This window comes from Schistocerca americana, chromosome X, assembly GCF_021461395.2.
Source record: "Schistocerca americana isolate TAMUIC-IGC-003095 chromosome X, iqSchAmer2.1, whole genome shotgun sequence".
NCBI lineage: Eukaryota > Metazoa > Arthropoda > Insecta > Orthoptera > Acrididae > Schistocerca > Schistocerca americana.
The window spans coordinates 44,091,601-44,111,415 of NC_060130.1; the positions used below are offsets into that span (position 1 = coordinate 44,091,601).

At 41.5% G+C, this 19,815-nt stretch overlaps 1 protein-coding gene across 1 annotated transcript in view; it reads right to left on the bottom strand.

The window, feature by feature from the left end:
* The window catches only part of LOC124555130, a 161,898-nt gene that overhangs the window by 46,970 nt on the left and 95,113 nt on the right, over positions 1 to 19,815 (bottom strand). The window lies entirely within an intron of this gene.

Below are 19,815 nucleotides of genomic sequence, written 5' to 3' on the forward strand. Positions count from 1 at the left end.
TCTTCAGGAACTTTTTTTTTAATTTTTTTATTTTAAGCAACTAGTTTTGTAAAACCAAATTGAGGAACAAATCTTTAAGGTCATGGGACTGGTCAGTACATGAAATTACAGCATAAAAGTATTGACAGATAAAATAAAATGTTTATGAACCCAAAAAAGACAAGCCATAAGTTTATGTAAACAAAATCAACAATATAACACAGGAATCGGCTTATTTTTTCAAGGAACTGCTTGACAGAACATGACAAGTGGCTCATGAGGAAGCTCTTCAGTTTCTATTTGAAAGAGTGTGGATTACTGCTAAGACATTTGAATTCTTGTGGTAGCTTATTGAAAATGGATGCACCCCTTTCTGCACAAGAGCCAACGAAGTGCGACCCAAATGGAGATTGGACTTTTGTCTAGTATTAACTGAGTGAAAGCTGCTAATTCTTGGGAATAAGCTGATATTGTTAACAATAAATGACAGTAAAGAATACATATATTTATAGGCCAATTTCAGAATGTCCAGACTAATGAACAAGGGTCGACAATAGATTCAGTTATTGCCCGAACTGCCTGTTTCTCAGCCACAAATACCCTTAGAGAATGGGAAGAGTTCCCCCATAATATAATACAAAATGTCATAAGAAAATAAAAATAAGCAAAGTAAATGACTTTTTGTATCAAACTATCACCTATTTCAGATACCATTTAAATAGCACAAATGGCACCATTAAGTCTTTAGACAAGATCCTGAATAGTTTACTATCTACCTAAACACCTAGAAATTTGATCTGTTCAATTTAAATAATCACATGCCCATTCAGTGAAATTAAAATGTCAGGTTTTGTTGAATTGTCTGTTAGATACTGTAAAGACCGAGTCTTACTGTAATTTAGCATTAGTTTCTTTTCTACAAGCTGTGAACTTATGTCATGAACTGCATTATCTGAAACAGAGCCAATGTTGCACACATCTTTTACTACCAAGCTGGTGTCATCAGTGAACAGAAATATTTTAGAATCACCTGTAATACTTGGAGGCATATCATTTATATAAATAAGGGACAGAGTGGCCCCAGCACTGATCGCTGGTGCAGCCCCCCCCCTCCCCTCCCACCCCCCCCCCCCCTCAGACCCCACATTGTACACATTCTCAACACTGTGGATCATGATGTTTTGCTGTATTGTTAAAATGAGAGGTGAACCAATTGTGAGCTACCCCCTGTATTCCATAATGGTCAACTTCTGCAGCAATATTCTTTGAACAACACAATCAAATGCCTTAGTTAAATAAAAAAGGATGCCTACCATTTGAAACCTTTTGTTTAACCCATCCGTTCCGTAGAAATGTTGGAACACGTGAGGCAATAATGACGTTACGACTTATCTTAGAAGATAGATTAAGGAAAGGCAAACCTACGTTTCTACCATTTGTAGACTTAGAGAAAGCTTTTGACAATGTTGACTGGAATACTCCCTTTCAAATTCTGAAGGTGGCAGGGTTAAAATACAGAGAGCGAAAGGCTATTTACAATTTGCACAGGAACCAGATGGCAGTTATAAGAGTTGAGGGACATGAAAGGGAAGCAGTGGTTGGGAAGGGAGTGAGACAGGGTTGTAGCCTCTTCCCGACTTTATTCAATCTGTATATTGAGCAAGCAGTGAAGGAAACAAAAGAAAAATTCGGAGTAGATATTAAAATCCACGGAGAAGAAATAAAACTTTGAGGTTCGCCGATGACATTGTAATTCTGTCAGAGACAGCAAAGGACTTGGAAGAGCAGTTGAACGGAATGGATGGTGTCTTGAAAGGTGGCTATAAGATGAACATCAACAAAAGCAAAACGAGGATAATGGAATGTAGTCGAATTATGTCGGGTGATGCTGAGGGTATTTGATTAGGAAATGAGACACTTAAAGTAGTAAAGGAATTTTGCTATTTGAGGAGCAAAATAACTGATGATGGTCGAAGTAGAGAGGATATAAAATGTAGACTGGCAATGGCAAGGAAAGTATTTCTGAAGAAGAGAAATTTGTTAACATCGAGTATAGATTTAAGTGTCAGGAAGTCGTTTCTGAAAGTATTTGTATGGAGTGTAGCCATGTATGGAAGTGAAACATGGACTATAAATAGTTTAGACAAGAAAAGAATAGAAGCTTTCGAAATATGGTGCTACAGAAGAATCCTGAAGATTAGATGGATAGATCACATAACTAATGAGGAGGTATTGAACAGAATTCTGGAGAAGAGGAGCTTGTGGCACAACTTGACAAGAAGAAGGGATCGGTTGGAAGGGCATGTTCTGAGGCATCAAGGGATCACTAATTTAGTATTGGAGGGTAGCATGGAGGGTAAAAATCATAGAGGGAGACCAAGAGATGAATACACTAAGCAGATTCAGAAGGATGTAGGCTACAGTAAGTACTGGGAGATGAAGAAGCTTGCACAGGATAGTGTAGCATGGAGAGCTGCATCAAACCAGTCTCAGGACTGAAGACCACAGCAACAACAACACCTATCAGCTGACTTCAATCTAAAAAAGATGCAGCTCTAACACCAATTACTACAGGAATTTTTCCACGAGTGATCCCACTACCACCCACTACACTGTTACCTATAAGCTTTGGCAGCCTCCCCTCTCCATACCTATTGAGGTGCAGACCATGCCTAGTGACATCCGATCTACTGATGGGTCACATTGCAGTGCTGCCAGTCGAGCCTGTGTCCTCCTCCATCAGTGCCTTCTCCAGCCCCACGTTAACACACCTAACGGCAACACTACGACGAGGCCAGTCGTGACGCTGAAACGGTTGCACGAAGTGCACGTTAGTGCCACCAGTTTGAGTAGCTATCTCTACCAGGTCACCACCTGCATCACACTCCCTCACCCTATCGATACTATTCCCAGCGCCACTCACAATCACGATGTGATCCTCTTTTGTAAAATTCCTACATAACTCCTCTACATTAACGGTCACCTGAGCCAATCCTGCACTAGGCTTCACAATGCCGGTGACCTGTTACTCTCCCCCCGACACTTCCTGCAACTGCGGGTTCATACCTCTGCCGTGTGAATTATCTAACAGGAAGAAGAAGGTTCTGCTGCTAGAATTTGCAACTGACTCAGGTTCTCTAACTGCTGAGGACTTCTGCATGTTTCCTACACCTACAGTTACAAGAGGCTGCAAGAGACACTCCACTAAACACAGACAGTTGGTAAAATCCATCTGTTATACGACAACTGTCCGAATATCTACTCCTCCTAGCTGCCTTCTTACCAACTGCCATTTCCCATTCCTAGTGCCCTTTGTCCTCAACCTATCTAGTCCTTCCTTTGTGTTTTGGAACTATGCTCTTTAGCATAACAGGTAGCTATCTGGGGGCAAGTCAGTTTAAAATCACACACATTTCCGTGCACTCATACCAATCTGCTGTAGGTCCGCAATAGTCGAGTTATGGCCTACAGTTACTCTGAAAATTTTGGTCAAATGGACCCGTATCCCGCTCAGGACAGTTTTTTTATTTTTTTTCCCTTCTCTTATATTTGATCAAAGCTAGTCCTCAATCATTTATGTCATACACCTGAGACTGTGCAAATAACGATTTCTTAAAATGTATACAGCTGCGGTACCTGTCACAGTGAAATGTCATCCACTATCAGAGATACATTTCACGAGGAAAGCCTCACCGACTGTGGCCGAACGGTACGAAACCCGTGTCTAAACAGTCAACTCCCGTCCGCAGGGCTTATAATTTCTGTTCTCGCAGTACTTTTTCCTCTCCAACTCGAAAATGAAAGTTACTGCAAAATTCACGTGTCCAAGAGAACAGACACCTTTTTTGATCCTGCAACCAGTACGAATCGAGACACAAAGGAATTGCTGACATTTAGCTGCTAGTGGGCATCGAGTTACATCAGTGGGGAAAATTAAAAGTTTGTGCTGGACCGGGATCCGAACCTGCACCTCCTGCTTGCTAGACAGATGCTGGCTCACCTCCCTTTAGACTCAAATTCTCCAATTATCCACACACTACTGAGATAGTGTCCCTGCTCATTACACCCGTAAATTGAGAACTAGGTCTGACAGGAGGTGTGATACAGTAGTCCGTGAAGCTGCAATGACTACCGTGTCCAGATGCCTCGGTGGTCAGAGCATTTGCCGAGTGAGCAGGAGACCCGGGTCAAATCCTGGTCTGGCACAAATTTTCAAATTTTCCCACTGATGTAAATAAAAGCCCTCTAGCAGCTAAATGTCATTAATTCATTTGTGTCCTCTTGCAGTCTTCAAGGGTTGCAGGAGGAAAAGCTTACGGGCACTTCTACAGTTGTAAAGGGGACTTAGAGTTTCGTCATCAAAACTTGAGTTACTGTCTGTGGAAATGTACCATTTTGATATAAGTTTAGTTTTAATATCAGATCACTTCCAAACCTTCCACTCCACCGCACACACACAAACCGAGGAGAGGGCAGTGCCATCACTCTCTACTGGGATTATGATACTGCTTACCATTTCCCTCCAAACACAACAATGACTGTGAGAAACTGGTACGTTTTGCAACTGGAACGGTTGACTGCGTTTCTTCACAGATTTCTCCACACACTACTTTTCAGGAGGACATTTTTGTCACACAGAAGAGGACCCGACGGTGAGTGCCCGTATCTCCACTGTGTGCGTACCGTGAAGCAGGTTACTTCAAAGTGGTCTGAGCTTCACACTTATTTCACACTGAAACAGCAAATTTCTAGACTTAGTAGACAAAGTTTGGATGAAGAATCTAAGTCTCCTCCACAACCCTCAGAAGTCTGTAATAAGAATTAAGAAACCGTCATGTATACTTTTCCTTTTTCTTTCCTAATGAAATATGAATACAAACAGTCAAAACGGTACTTGTGGTGATTACTTGTGGCATGTATCCTAAATACAACAATATGTTTGAAATATTGGGGCTGTCGACTGACTGTGTGCAGTGCTATAAGTGTAAAAAATATTGCAACAAGTTTGAGTCAGACAAACATAAGTGTAGAGACATTAACTGATTGGAATATTGTGTTAATTCCTGCAAATATTGTGCACTAATTTTTGGTCAAAAAATTGTTGTTTGTTTATAATTAGGAGTAAATGAGGCCACTCACCAAATATCAGGAGTGTTGAGTTTTCAACAGATCACACAAAAAGAGGAGGAAAATCTTGCTACTTCTGGGAAAACATCCTTCTGTGAGTTAGAGAACACTCACTCACACTGTGCGTCCAGCCTGCAGAGAGGAGAATGTGTGTGTGTGTGTGTGTGTGTGTGTGTACACTATAGCTCATGAAAGGATCTCTCCTCCAAACGGTTACAAAGTTTTACTACCTGTACTGACATAAAGGTTATTACTGTTTGCTGTTGTACTGACATAAAGGCTATTACTGTTTGTTCAGCCTCTCCAGCCTCCTGCAGGGCTTGATCTTTGTCACGCATAACACTAGTTACGTCACTTTGTTGTGACTTCCATTGTCTTGCGCTAGCACCTAATCCGTGGATCTGACCCACTAATGTGTTAGGAAAGTCTAATGTTAAATGTCTAAAATCTGTCAGTTATTTACATTATATGAATATCTTTTCATTTACATTGACTGTAATGTTTGCATGAGTACATCCGAAAGCTTTATTATGTTTCTGTACTTTATGAGACAAGATGTTTAATACCAGAAAGATGACTTGAGCTGTGATTACTATTCATCCACAAACATCTATGTGGTGACCTACATTTTTAAATGCGTGCTATACTTTTCATATGATTTCGATATAATTACTTCACTTTAATGTAATGCTACTACTCATACCTGTATCTACTATCTACACCTATGTGCTATTCTACACTTTTGACTTTTTGCAATGGTTCTGATAGCTTACCAACTTTCGTCTTTCATTGACCTCTTGTACAACTGGCTTGTACTTTTACAGAAATTTTTTTTATTGTTTTTATGTTCAGAGTGAATGTTTTGTTTAACACATTGCGGTAACTTTCAACACTCAAAGCATGAAGCAGCATTAGTGGTATCTTTGCCTCAATTTCACTTTGTAACAAACATCTATGGTCAGATTTTTTTTTTACAATTAGCAGATGATCGGTTATAATAGGACACACCAACTGTTGTGCAAAAATACCTGACTTTATACATTTTTGCCAGTGTTTTTTCCATGACTGTATTACTATCACAAAATAAAGAACAAAGATAGTTTGTGCATGTTCAGATGGGGCAGTATTTTCATGGATAGACACAGTGATGTGATATGTTGTTGTTGTGGTCTTCAGTCCTGAGACTGGTTTGGTGCTGCTCTCCATCCTTCTCTATCCTGTGCAAGCTTCTTCATCTCCCAGTACCTACTGCAACCTACATCCTTCTGAATCTGCTTAGAGTATTCATCTCTTGGTCACCCTCTACGATTTTTACCCTCCACACTTCCCTCCAATACTAAATTTGTGATCCACTGATGCCTCAGAATGTGTCCTACCAATCGATCCCTTGTTCTAGTCAAGTTGTGCCACAAATTCCCCTTCTCCCCAATTCTATTCAGTACCTCCTCATTAGTTATGTGATCTACCCATCTAATCTTCAGCATTCTTCTGTAGCACCACATTTCGAAAGCTTGTATTCTCTTCTTGTCTAAACTATTTATTGTCCATGTTTCACTTCCATACATACCTATACTTCACAAAAATACTTTCAGAAACGACTTTCTGACATTCAAATTTGTACTAGATGTTAAAAAATTTCTCTTAGTCAGAAACATTTTCCTTGTCATAGCCAATTTACATTTCACAAGTATATCCTCTTTACTCAAACCCTCCTCAGTTATTTTGCTCCCCAAATAACAAAACTCATTTACTATTTTAAATATCTCATTTCCTAATCTAATACCCTCAGCATCACCTGATTTAATTTGACTACATTCCATTAACCTCATTTTGCTTTTAGTGTTGTTCATCTTATATTCTCCTTTCAAGACAATGTCCATTCCATTCAGTTGCTCTTCTAGGTCCTTTGCTGTCTCTGAGGGAATTACAATGCCATCAGCAAACCTCAAAGCTTTTATTTATTCTCCATGGATTATAATTCCTACTCCAAATTTTTCTTTCGTTTCCTTTACTGATTGCTCAAAATACAGATTGAATATCATGGGGGATGGGCCAGAACCCTGTCTCACTCCCTTCTCAACCACTCCCCTTGACTCTTATAACTGCAATCTGGTTTCTGTACAAATTGTAAATAGCCTTTTGCTCCCTGCCACCTTCAGAACCTGAAAGACAGTATTACAGTCAACAGTGTCAAAAGCTTTCTGTAAGTCTCCAAATGCCAGAAATGTAGGTTTGCCTTTCCTTAATCTATATTCTAAGATAAGCCGTAGGGTGAGTATTGTGTCACGTGTTCCAACATATCCACGGAATCCTAATTGATCTTCCCAAAGGTTGGCTTCTACCAGTTTTTCCATTCGTCTGTAAAGAACTTGTGTTAGTATTTTGCAACCGTGACTTATTAAACTGATAGTTCAGTAATTTTCACATCTATCAACACCTCCTTTCATTAGGATTGGAATTATTATATTCTTCTTGAAGTCTGAGGGTATTTCACTTGTCTCATACATCTTGCTCACCAGGTGGTAGAGTTTTGTCAGGACTTGCTCTCCTAAGGCCGTCAGTAGTTCCAATGGAATGTTGTCTACTCCTGGGCCCTTGTTTTGACTCAGGTCTTTCAGTCCTCTGTCAAATTCTTCATGCAGTATCACATCTCCCATTTCATCTTCCTCTACATCCTGCTCCATTTCCATAATATTGCCCTGAAGTCCATTGTCCTTGTATAGACTCTCTATATATTCCTTCCACCTTTCTGCTTTCCCTTCTTTGCATAGGATGGGTTTTTCATCTGAGCTCTTGATGTGCATACAGGTGGTTCGCTTTTCTCCAAAGGTCTCTCTAATTTTCCTGTAGGCAGTATCTATCTTACCCCTACTCATATGTGCTTCTATGTCTTTACATCTGTCCTCTAGCCATCCTTGCTTCGCCATTTTGCACTTCCTGTCATTCTCATTTTTGAGATGTTTGTATTCCTTTTTGCCTGCTTCATTTACTGCATTTCTGTATTTTTTCCTTTCATCAATTAAATTCAATCTCTCTTCTGTTACCCAAGGATTTCTACAAGCCCTCTTCTTTTTACCTACTTGATCCTCTGCTGCCTTCACTATTTCATCTCTCAGAGCTACCCATTCTTCTTCTACATTCCTTTCCCCTGTTCTTGTCAATTCTTCCCTAATGCTCCCCCTGAAACTCTCTACAACCTCTGGTTCTTTCAGTTTATCCAGGTTCCATCTCCTTAAATTTCTACCTTTTTGCAGTTTCTTCAGTTTCAATCTATAGTTCATAACCAATATATTGTGGTCACAGTTCACATCTGTCCCTGGAAATGTCTTACAATTTAAAACCTGGGTCCTAATTCTCTGTCTTACTGTTATGTAATCTATATGAAACATTCAGTGTCTCCAGGCCTCTTCCATGAATACAACCTTCTTTCATGATTCTTAAACCAAGTTTTAGCTATGATTAAGTTATGCCCTGTGCGAAATTCTACCAGGCGTCTTCCCCTTTCATCCCACACCCCCAGTCCGTATTCACCTATTACAGTTCCTTCTCTTCCTTTTCCTACAATCGTATTCCAGTCCCCCATGACTACTAAATTTTTGTCTCCCTTAACTATCTGAATAATTTCTTTTATCACATTTCTTCAATCTCTTCATCATCTGTGGAGCTACTTGACATATAAACTTGTACTAGTGTGATAGATGTGGGCTTCGTGTCTATCTTGGCTACAAATAGGCATTCAATATGCTGTTCATAGTACCTTACCTGTGTTCCCATTTTTTTATTCATCATGAAACCGACTCCTGCATTCGTCCTATATGATTCTGTATATATAACACTGTATTCCCCTGACCAGAAGTCTTGTTCTTCCTGTCACTGAACTTAACTAATTCCCACTACATCTAACTTTAACCTATCCATTTCCCTTTTTAAGTTTTCTAGCCTACCTGCCCTATTAAGGGATCTTACATTCCACACTCCAATCAGCAGAACACCAGTTTTGTTTCTCCTTGTGACGACATCCTCCTTAGTAGCCCACACCCCAAGATCTGAACGGGGAACTATTTTACCTCCAGAATATTTTACCCAAGAGGATACCACCATCATTTAAGCATACAGTAAAGCTGCGTGCCCTCGGGAAAAATTACGGCTGTAGTTTCCCCTTGCTTTCAGCCATTTGCAGCACCAGCACAGCAAGGCCGTTTTGGTTAGTGTTACAAGGCCAGATCAGTCAATCAGCTCGACTGTTGCAACTGCAACTACTGAAAAGACTGCTGCCCCTCTTCAGGAACCACACATTTGTCTGGCCTCTCAACAGATACCCCTCCGCTGTGGTTGCAACTACTGTACGACACTCTATTTTGCTGAGGCACGTGAGCTTCCCCACCAATGACAAGGTCCATGGTTCTTGGGGGAGATGATATGTTATGTTATGTGAATAATATTTGGTCTTTTGTCAGTATTAGCTTATATCATCTCACATATAAGTGATTGTACTTTAAGCATTTCTGCCCGTTTCACACTTTCTTACATGTATACAAATATGGTGATGACGGTTTAAAGGACACCAATACTAATAATAGAAGATGCCTAAACACCTGTGTGTTGTATGCTTCATAAAAAGAAAAAAAGCCAGGAGTTTCTCCCCATGTGAATCTACAACAAATTCCACCTGCTCACAAACAGATCTCACATTAAAATTACCATGTAAGCAACAACCAGTCGCAAAATCATGTTTTCTTTATTTACTTTTGCAAATCGACCTACATTTGTTCCTTTTTACTAATTTGTACAATCGCTTTTTGGCGTATGTAACAGTACTATGTGGCTGACAAAATCTTTGTCAATATATCCCTTTTTTGTAAATATTTCAGTATTTTATCATTATATTTTACCTCACGTTGTATGTAATTTCTTCTTCTCATTTTTATTTTAACTGTATCTTTTCGCATAGAGGGTGGGTTTGCTTTGCAGCGCCCCCTTACAGTTCCTCGTTGTCACAGTCAGTTCTCGACGTACCACTTAATGTTTGGCCTCTGCTTAATACGGTGTTACTACTCAGGGAACATATTCGTTGAAAGGTAAATTTGTATGCGCATTTTAAATGGTTTAATGCATCTATATACATTTAATTGGTTTTACGTTGCTTTATGTACATTTATTCATTTGGTCACTGTTATTAATTATTTTTATTTTTATTCTCGTGTTTGTAGCTGTTAATCAGTTGAAATCGATTTGCAAAAGTAAATAAAGAAAACACGATTTTGTGACTGGTTGCTGCTTACTCCGTAAATTTTCAGTTTACAGCCGCTGCACAACTTGGGAACCACACGGAGCCCACCATTCACAAGATCTCGCACTGCAACACCACACCCAGACTATTTCTAAAAATGGAGTGACAGTCAACCACACCCTTTCACAGGAGCTACATCAGAGTGGCTGTAAACTCCCACTTTAAATTCGTCAGAATTACTGGGTCACAGTGTCTGCCCTTTGCTCGTGAGATTCTAAAACGCAACGACGAATTTCGTCCATTGAAGTGCAACATTTAACTCGGATACATTATAGACAGTGACAGATACGCTCTAAAGTTCCATCCGAACGAGTTTCGTACCTTTTGAGAGCTGATTCGGTAACATCAAAAAACCATTTATCATTAAACTAATAAAACTATTAAAATAAACTGTCAGATAGCACACTCGGTACTCGGACCACCTGTGTGTCAGCCACAGTCGAGCGACGGCCGTTCGTGTGGAGAAACAGCTCACCGGCAGTGGTGCCCGTGTAGAATGCCACACAGTGGTCGCAGCTAAACTGGCGGACTGCACGGCTGCTTCCACAGGTGACCCTGCCTCTGATGTCTGTGACAGGACTGGAGTACGTTGCAGTGGGAGGAATTACGAGGCAGGTCTCGTGTCTAGGTCTATTAGAGGGATACCGGTGGACCTGTGTGAAACTTCCACACTTTTACAGTTCTAAATAATGACAGTATTTGGAATTAGTGTAATGGCTAGGATACGGATAGTTGTGGGAATGAAGAGAACACATCTTTAAAAATGAAGCAAATGACATAAATTCCTGATTATTATTTCATGACACATTTTTGTAAGAGGAAAAATCAGAAAGTAGCACACAATAATTTTATCACCAAAAAGTTTAATAGGTAACAAAAAAAAAAAAAAAAAAAAAAAAAAAAAAAAAAAAAAAAAAAAAAAAAAAAAAATCACAAATCCATTTGCATCTTTTACCTACTTTTTTACACAGTCACCGACATACTCGACACAATTCTTCCGTCGTGGTACCAGTTTCGATGTCCCCTGTTCATAGAAGTCTGTTTGGTCGGAGTATAGCCACCTGTGGACTGCCGATTTCACTTTTGTATCTGTCCCAAAACATTGCCTGGTCAGCAATTTCTTCACAGGACCAAACAGATGCAAGGTCCACATTATGTGGTAGTTTCTGGAGCACCTCCCACCCAAATTTGGCACAAACAGGAGCAGCAATGAGGGGGCGAGCATTGTCACGAAGAAGTCTGAACCATCAGCATTAATGTCGGGATGTCTGTCACGAAAGGGCACGGCGCAATTTAACCGAAGTTTTAATGTAGACTGAAGCATTCACCGTGATTCCATGTTCAGTGTAGTCCACCGTACCACACTGAGCGTGTCTCAGAACACTGTCACAAGCATTTTCCCAATAGACTGAGTCACTCTGAATTTTTTTCATACTAGGGAACCGGCACGTTTCCACACCGTCGAGGCGTGTTCGGTTTCGGGCACGTAGTGGTATGCCCGAGACTCGTCACCGGTGACGATTCCTTTCAGAAAGTTGTGCCGTTCTGCCGAATAATGCATGAAGTGGTTCGAGCCCATCACCATTCGCTGGCCCTTGCAGTCGTCTATCGTGTTCGTATGTGCCGAGTGAGAACTAACTTTACGAAATTTTGACGTGTCGCGAAAAATATTGTACACTGCACTATAGCAAATCTCGAATTGCTGCGATAAGGTTCGCAGTTGCGTGTGCCGGTCTTTCAAAATTGCTGCCTCAGTGGCTCGACATGTGGCGGGGTTGCAGCTGTTACCGGTCACCCAGAGTTTGGCGAATCACTGAGGTCAACACGGTTCTCTCCAAAGAATGCACACCACCTGGAGAAACTGCTACAGTCTGTACAGTCGTTGCACACGAGCCACGCATGTCCCTGTCACTTTCACTCAGTTTATGCCCTCTGGCCCACAAATATTGAACTACACTACACTGCTCTTCACAAGTTGATGACAGTAACACGTGTGCCGTGTTTTTGTGTAGTTTAGGATTCTCTCACTAGAGCTGCACATGAAAACAAAATACCCTCTGTAGTGAAAACTTCAAATTATATCATCACGAAATTTCAACATTCTACCTGCAATACCGGGGGAGAAAGATTTTTTGTGAATTTCTTCCTGATCCTCTCTCATATATATACAAAGATGAGGTGACTTACCGAACGAAAGCGCTGGCAGGTCGATAGACACACAAACAAACACAAACATACACACAAAATTCAAGCTTTCGCAACAAACTGTTGCCTCATCAGGAAAGAGGGAAGGAGAGGGAAAGACGAAAGGATGTGGGTTTTAAGGGAGAGGGTAAGGAGTCATTCCAATCCCGGGAGCGGAAAGACTTGCCTTAGGCGGAAAAAATATTTAAAGTATTTTTTCCCCCTAAGGCAAGTCTTTCCGCTCCCGGGATTGGAATGACTCCTTACCCTCTCCCTTAAAACCCACTTCCTTTCGTCTTCCCCTCTCCTTCCCTCTTTCCTGATGAAGCAACAGTTTGTTGCGAAAGCTTGAATTTTGTGTGTATGTTTGTGTTTGTTTGTGTGTCTATCGACCTGCCAGCGCTTTCGTTCGGTAAGTCACCTCATCTTTGTTTTTATATATAATTTTTCCCATGTGGAATGTTTCCCTCTATTTTTTTATATATATATATATATATATATATATATATATATATATATATATATATATAAAAAAAACAAAGATGAGGTGACGTACCGAACGAAAGCGCTGGCAGGTCGATAGACACACAAACAAACACAAACATACACACAAAATTCAAGCTTTCGCAACAAACTGTACCTCCACCTGTCCAATGGCCAACTTCACACGTCCGTCCACATCAAGCCCACCAACAAGCAACAGTACCTCCATTATGACAGCTGCCACCCACTCCACATCAAACGGTCCCTTCCCTACAGCCTAGGTCTTCGTGGCAAACGAATCTGCTCCAGTCCGGAATCCCTGAATCATTACACCAACAACCTGACAACAGCTTTCGCATCCCGCAACTACCCTCCCGACCTGGTACAGAAACAAATAACCAGAGCCACTTCCTCATCCCCTCAAACCCAGAATCCCCCACAGAAGAACCCCAAAAGTGCCCCACTTGTGACAGGATACTTTCCGGGACTGGACCAGACTCTGAATGTGGCTCTCCAGCAGGGATACGACTTCCTCAAATCCTGCCCTGAAATGAGATCCATCCTTCATGAAATCCTCCCCACTCCGCCAAGAGTGTCTTTCCGCCGTCCACCTAACCTTCGTAACCTGTTAGTTCATCCCTATGAAATCCCCAAACCACCTTCCCTACCCTCTGGCTCCTATCCTTGTAACCGCCCCCCATGCAAAACCTGTCCCATGCACCCTCTCACCACCACCTACTCCAGTCCTGTAACCCGGAAGGTGTACACGATCAAAGGCAGAGCCACGTGTGAAAGCACCCACGTGATTTACCAACTGACCTGCCTACACTGTGATGCATTCTATGTGGGAATGACCAGCAACAAACTGTCCATTCGCATGAATGGACACAGGCAGACAGTGTTTGTTGGTAATGAGGATCACCCTGTGGCTTAACATGCCTTGGTGCACAGCCAGCACATCTTGGCACAGTGTTACACCGTCCGGGTTATCTGGATACTTCCCACCAACACCAACCTATCCGAACTCCGGAGATGGGAATTTACCCTTCAGTATATCCTCTCTTCTCGTTATCCGCCAGGCCTCAATCTCCGCTAATTTCAAGTTGCTGCCACTCATACCTCACCTGTCTTTCAACAACTTCTTTGCCTCTACACTTCTGCCTCGACTGACATCTCTGCCCAAACTCTTTGTCTTTAAATATGTCTGCTTGTGTCTGTATGTGTGGATGGATATGTGTGTGTGTGTGTGCGAGTGTATACCTGTCCTTTTTTCCCCCTAAGGTAAGTCTTTCCGCTCCCGGGATTGGTATGACTCCTTACCCTCTCCCTTAAAACCCACTTCCTTTCGTCTTTCCCTCTCCTTCCCTCTTTCCTGATGAGGCAACAGTTTGTTGCGAAAGCTTGAATTTTGTGTGTATGTTTGTGTTTGTTTGTGTGTCTATCGACCTGCCAGCGCTTTCGTTCGGTAAGTCACCTCATCTTTGTTTTTTATATATATATATATATATATATATATATATATATAGCAGAACTGTATTTACTAAATGCCGTCTTTATATATATATATATATCCTTGCACATAATTTTGAACAAAATTCTTTACAGAGCACTACAATGTCTCAGTGCAAACGACACTTCACATAAGAATGTAAGCTACGTGTACTTTTTGCCTATACGGGATACAAAAATAGTAGCGGATATACCGGGTGATCAAAAAGTCAGCATAAATTTGATAACTTAATAAACCACGGAATATAGTAGATAGAGAGGTAAACATTAACACACATGCTTGGAATGACATGGGGTTTTATTAGAACCAAAAAAAAAAACACCCCATATTGCTAGATGCGTGAAAGATCTGTTGCGCGCGTCATTGGGGGTGATGATCGTGCGCTCAGCCGCCACTTTCGTTATGCTTGTCCTCCCAGGTCCACAGACTTCAGTCCGTGCGATTATTGGCTTTGGGGTTACCTGAAGTCGCAAGTGTATTGTGATCGACCGACATCTCTAGGGATGCTGAAAGACAACATCCGACGCCAATGCCTCACCATAACTCCGGACATGCTTTAAAGTGCTGTTCACAACATTATTCCTCGACTACAGCTAAGTTGAGGAATGATGGTGGACATATTGAGCATTTCCTGTAAAGAGCATCATCTTTGCTTTGTCTTACTTTGTTATGCTAATTATTGCTATTCTGATCACATGAAGTGCCATCTGTCGGACATGTTTTGAACGTTTGTATTTTTTTGGTTCTAATAAAACCCTATGTCTTTTCAAATTTATACTGACTTTTTGATTACCCGGTAGCTTACCTCGAAAAGGCTACGAACAATTTTCCACGCGTAAAGACGGCATTTAGTAAATACAGTTCTGCTCTTTGAACCATTTCTCCCTGTAACTCATTTATAATGATTCCAAATGCAATTTTAATAGACAACTCTCTCTTGTTAATTGAAAAGGTATGCTCAGATGACATGTTATTAAGTTTATCTGTGGTATTGCAGTAGTTTTCCCAGTTTCAGTCAGCTGAACGTTAATTGCAAACAGGGGATGCATGTGAAACTTTCACCCTTTTATAATTTTAAATAATGACAGTATTTGGAATAAGTGTAGTTGTAGGCATAAGGATAGTTGTTGACAATGAAAACTAAGTTTGTCGTTTTGGAAAGTATACTGGTTTAGAAAAGTCAGCTTGTACAATGGGCAGAGAGAATGGATCATTGCAGTGGTCCACGGTTATTGTCAATGACAATTCTGAATGCAAATTATCCAATTAATAAGTACTTTGAAACAAATAAAATGGTATTTGTAATAACATAATATGAAAAAGAAGTATCTTATTTGTGATAAATAAAGTAGCTTCGTAAAACAGAGGCACGAAGCTGGGCATCCACTATACCATTTTGTGTACGATAGGTAAAAGTCTCTTTTGTGTTACTTACTCACTTTACTTTACTTTACTTTACTTTAGTTTACGCGATCAGGCCCAGAGGACTGCGCGCTGCTACGAGGTTCCTCCTCCACCGGGTTCTGTTTTCTGCCTCCTGGCACCAATCATTCTCTATTCCAATCTGCAGCAAGTCCTTACGGATCCCATCCCCCCTTCTCTTCTTCGGTCTTCTTAGTGGACATCTTCCACAGGGAGTATAATCCGTAGCTTTCGACGGCCGTCGGCATTTACCCGTCTGGCTGAGATGTCCTGCCCGTGCAAAGTGCTCGGTTCTCATCAGTCCTACAATGTTTGGTCTATTGTACACTTTGTCTGGTTCACAATTATATCTGATCCTCCATTCTCCAGTGATCTCATCTCGTAACAGACCAAAGATCTACCTTAAGACTTTCCACTCAAAAACAAGAAGATTGTTCGAGACTTTTTTTCCACACACTCCAAGTATGTGACTGGGGAGACAAGGTGTGGGAGATCTGTTTCTGGACATAATGAGGAGAGTAAATTCTATCTGTGAAGGCCTCACTGAGACCCTCAACATGTCTGGAGAGGAAGTACTCGTCTCTCCAGATAAAATGACCACAGGTGGCTCAGCTGTACAGAATGGACTCTGGCCGAGGAGCGGATGTCAGCTGTCGAGATAGATAGGCAGGTCCGACATGTAAGGAGGTGCCGACGGAGCCATCCGGAGGCAGTCGACCTCGAGAAAGGTGGCCTGTTCTGACGAGGAGGGGAAAAGGTGTTAAAATTCTGGAGGAATAAGGATAGTGTCCTCCCACTCACTACAGATCATCAATGATCTGCCACACAACGCCTCCCACCTGTGTGGTGAGAAGCAGTGCATCCAACTCCATACTGTTGTTACTTCGTACCCAGATTTCCCAGTCCTAGTGCTGTTTCCCATTGTTACCGTTCTCTATCGCATCACATTATACAGTGTGTCAATATCTTTCTCTGCTTTCCTGAATTTCCTCATCAGCTCCTAAACTACACACCATCCCACTCTCTTACCACGCACCTCGCGAACTACCGACAGCTGAGCCGCCGTGTGGCTTACAGTGCACGGCAGTGTGCCCGAGTGTACCCTAGGTGCACAACCCTTACACATTCTCCCTGATGACGTAATTATTCCTGGACTGTCAAACTAATTGCACCCCTTCACTTCACTCCTGCATTTTCCACATTCCTCGTGGGCCTGCCCGCACTACACATTTTCTTACACCTCGTAGTTTACAGTTATTTGCCTCATCCGCTCAGGCACACACCGTTCTGACCTCGTCCGATCCATTTACACGTGCTGCTTTTCCTCTCTACACTCAGATATACCCACCAATCTGCACCACACATAATTACTATACTTTTTTCTATTTTGTTTGTGACCTCATCCACCTTTCATTTTCACCTTGTTTTTTTGTTATATTTCATCTGATTTTTCGTTTCCTCACTATTCTTCATTTCGTTCTGTCTTTTTTGGGGTTTTAAGACAGTCCATCATATTTTTACTTTTTTTTTGTCCTCCACTACAGATCCTTGCTCCTTCCATATGCACCAACATGGAAAAGTTTCCCTTTTTCTAGCCAGAACACAGACCCACATACTGTTCCTGTGTTGTTGCTGAGCTTCTGACATCTCCCAAAAGGTCTGATCATCAAATTATCCATCTCCAGCTGCAACCCATTCCTCCATAATGACACCTACCTGTTCATATTCCACCAGTCCATAGCTCTCACCGACAATCCTAAACTGAAACGAATGCCCTAACAAGTAAGCTTTCACGGCCGGTGTCTTCATCAATTAAAACTTCCGGGCTGAATTGCCGTGGTCCGTATATAAAACTTCTTCTCCTTCCTGACGTTTCGTTGCCTACTGCGGGCAACATCTTCTGAGGTGAGTCGGCGACCGGCTGCTAGGCGCCGGAGGTCCGCTTATACAGAGCGCTTAGATGGTGCCACAACTCGTCACGTGCTTTCGACTTTAAAACTATCTCTGGCTAGAAGCTGTAATCGACAGAGATGGTACTAGCCAGAGATAGTTTTAAAGTCGACAGCACGTGACGAGTTGTGGCACCATCTAAGCGCTCTGTATAAGCGGACCTCCGGCGCCTAGCAGCCGGTTGCCGACTCACCTCAGAAGATGTTACCCGCAGTAGGCAACGAAACGTCAGGAAGGAGAAGAAGTTTTATATACGGACCATGGCAATTCAGCCCGGAAGTTTTAATTAATGAAACAAATGCCATCCAGGAATTAAAGCAGGTGGACAACACCACTTCAAAACACTCACCAATCAGTTAACCTCATAATCCCACATTTCACTACCAAATCCACAACAATCACAAGAGCCTCCATCAAACCCTCCCTTACAGACCTACTTCCACCACATGTTCGCATTTCTGGGATCCTATTCTGTAAGCTCGTACCTTCATTAAGAGACTGCAGTCGGGCACTGTGTCAAATGCTTTTCAGAAATCTGTGAATATGGAATCTGCATGTTGCCCTTCATCCACAGTCCACAGTATATCATGTAAGAAAAGGGCAAGCTGAGTCTCACGTGAGTGACGCTTCTTGAAAACCTGTCGATTTGTCGACATAAGCTTTTCAGTCTCTCGGAAACTTATTATATTTGAACCCAGAATACGTTCCAGAATTCTCCAGTTCCCCACAATGGAAACACCTCCTCAGCACCAACTGTATTGATAAGACTTGACCCAAAACTAATATTGGACTCTGCCTTGCTCAATTTCCTCTCCATTCAATCGTGATCAGCACCCCACTCCCCCCAATTATCCTCTGGTAACTTTCCTGAATTCCCTAATCTCAAACCTTTCGCCACCCTCATTCTCCAAATCCCTAACACAGAAACTAACCCCACATCCACAGAAAGAACTGCAATCCAGCACCCAAATACTGATCCCAAGCTTATAAAGCTAGCTGCAACAAAGACTCCACGACTTTGATACCTGGTGTAAACCTTCAATTGGGCAATCCCATTAGTTCATAATCAGACAAGTGTGTCTCTGACAATAATATTATCTTTGAACTCTTCCATTTGGTCCGTGTTTGCATAGAAAAATAGTAACATCAGAAAATTGAGTTCGCCTTGATGCAAAACACCTTGTTACTTGTTTATTTCTTTATTCTCCCAAACTAGTTTCGGCGACAAATATCGTCGTCATCGGTGGTTTTTTTAAATCTTATTTATTGTATGTTACAGCATGTTTTAAGCAATTATTGCCACTGTCTGTGATGTATTTTCTGTGCTCTTTTTTCTGTTGCTGTCTTTTTACTTGGCGTACATCATGTCATGTTTGTTGGATAGTATGTGGCTGCTTTTATACACAGAAAAACAAAACTTTTGCACTTTATTTCTGAACCAGAATATTACACCATCTTCAACTGTGTGCAATTACACAATTAGTTACGATGCACCCTGAATTTGTCAGATGTTTGGCAGTCTCTGTCTTCCCCTATAGTTTTTAGCCGCTAGTACTGAGGAAATCATTCTCTAATGTTTTTAAACGTCGTGTCAGCCCGTCCTTTCTTCTTGTCAGTGTTTTCCGTATGTTATCTTCTTTACTTGTACTGTGGACAACTTCCTCACTCTTTATCAGCCACCTAATTTTCAACATCCTTCTATAGAGTCACATCTCAAACACTTTGGGCCTCTTCCCTTCCTGGTTTTTCCCACAGTCCACAATTCACTACCACCCAGTCCTGTATTCCAGACATATATTCCCAGGAATTTCTTTGCTAGTATCAACCATTGGCTAAAATACTACAGACTTCTTCTGATGATGAATACCCT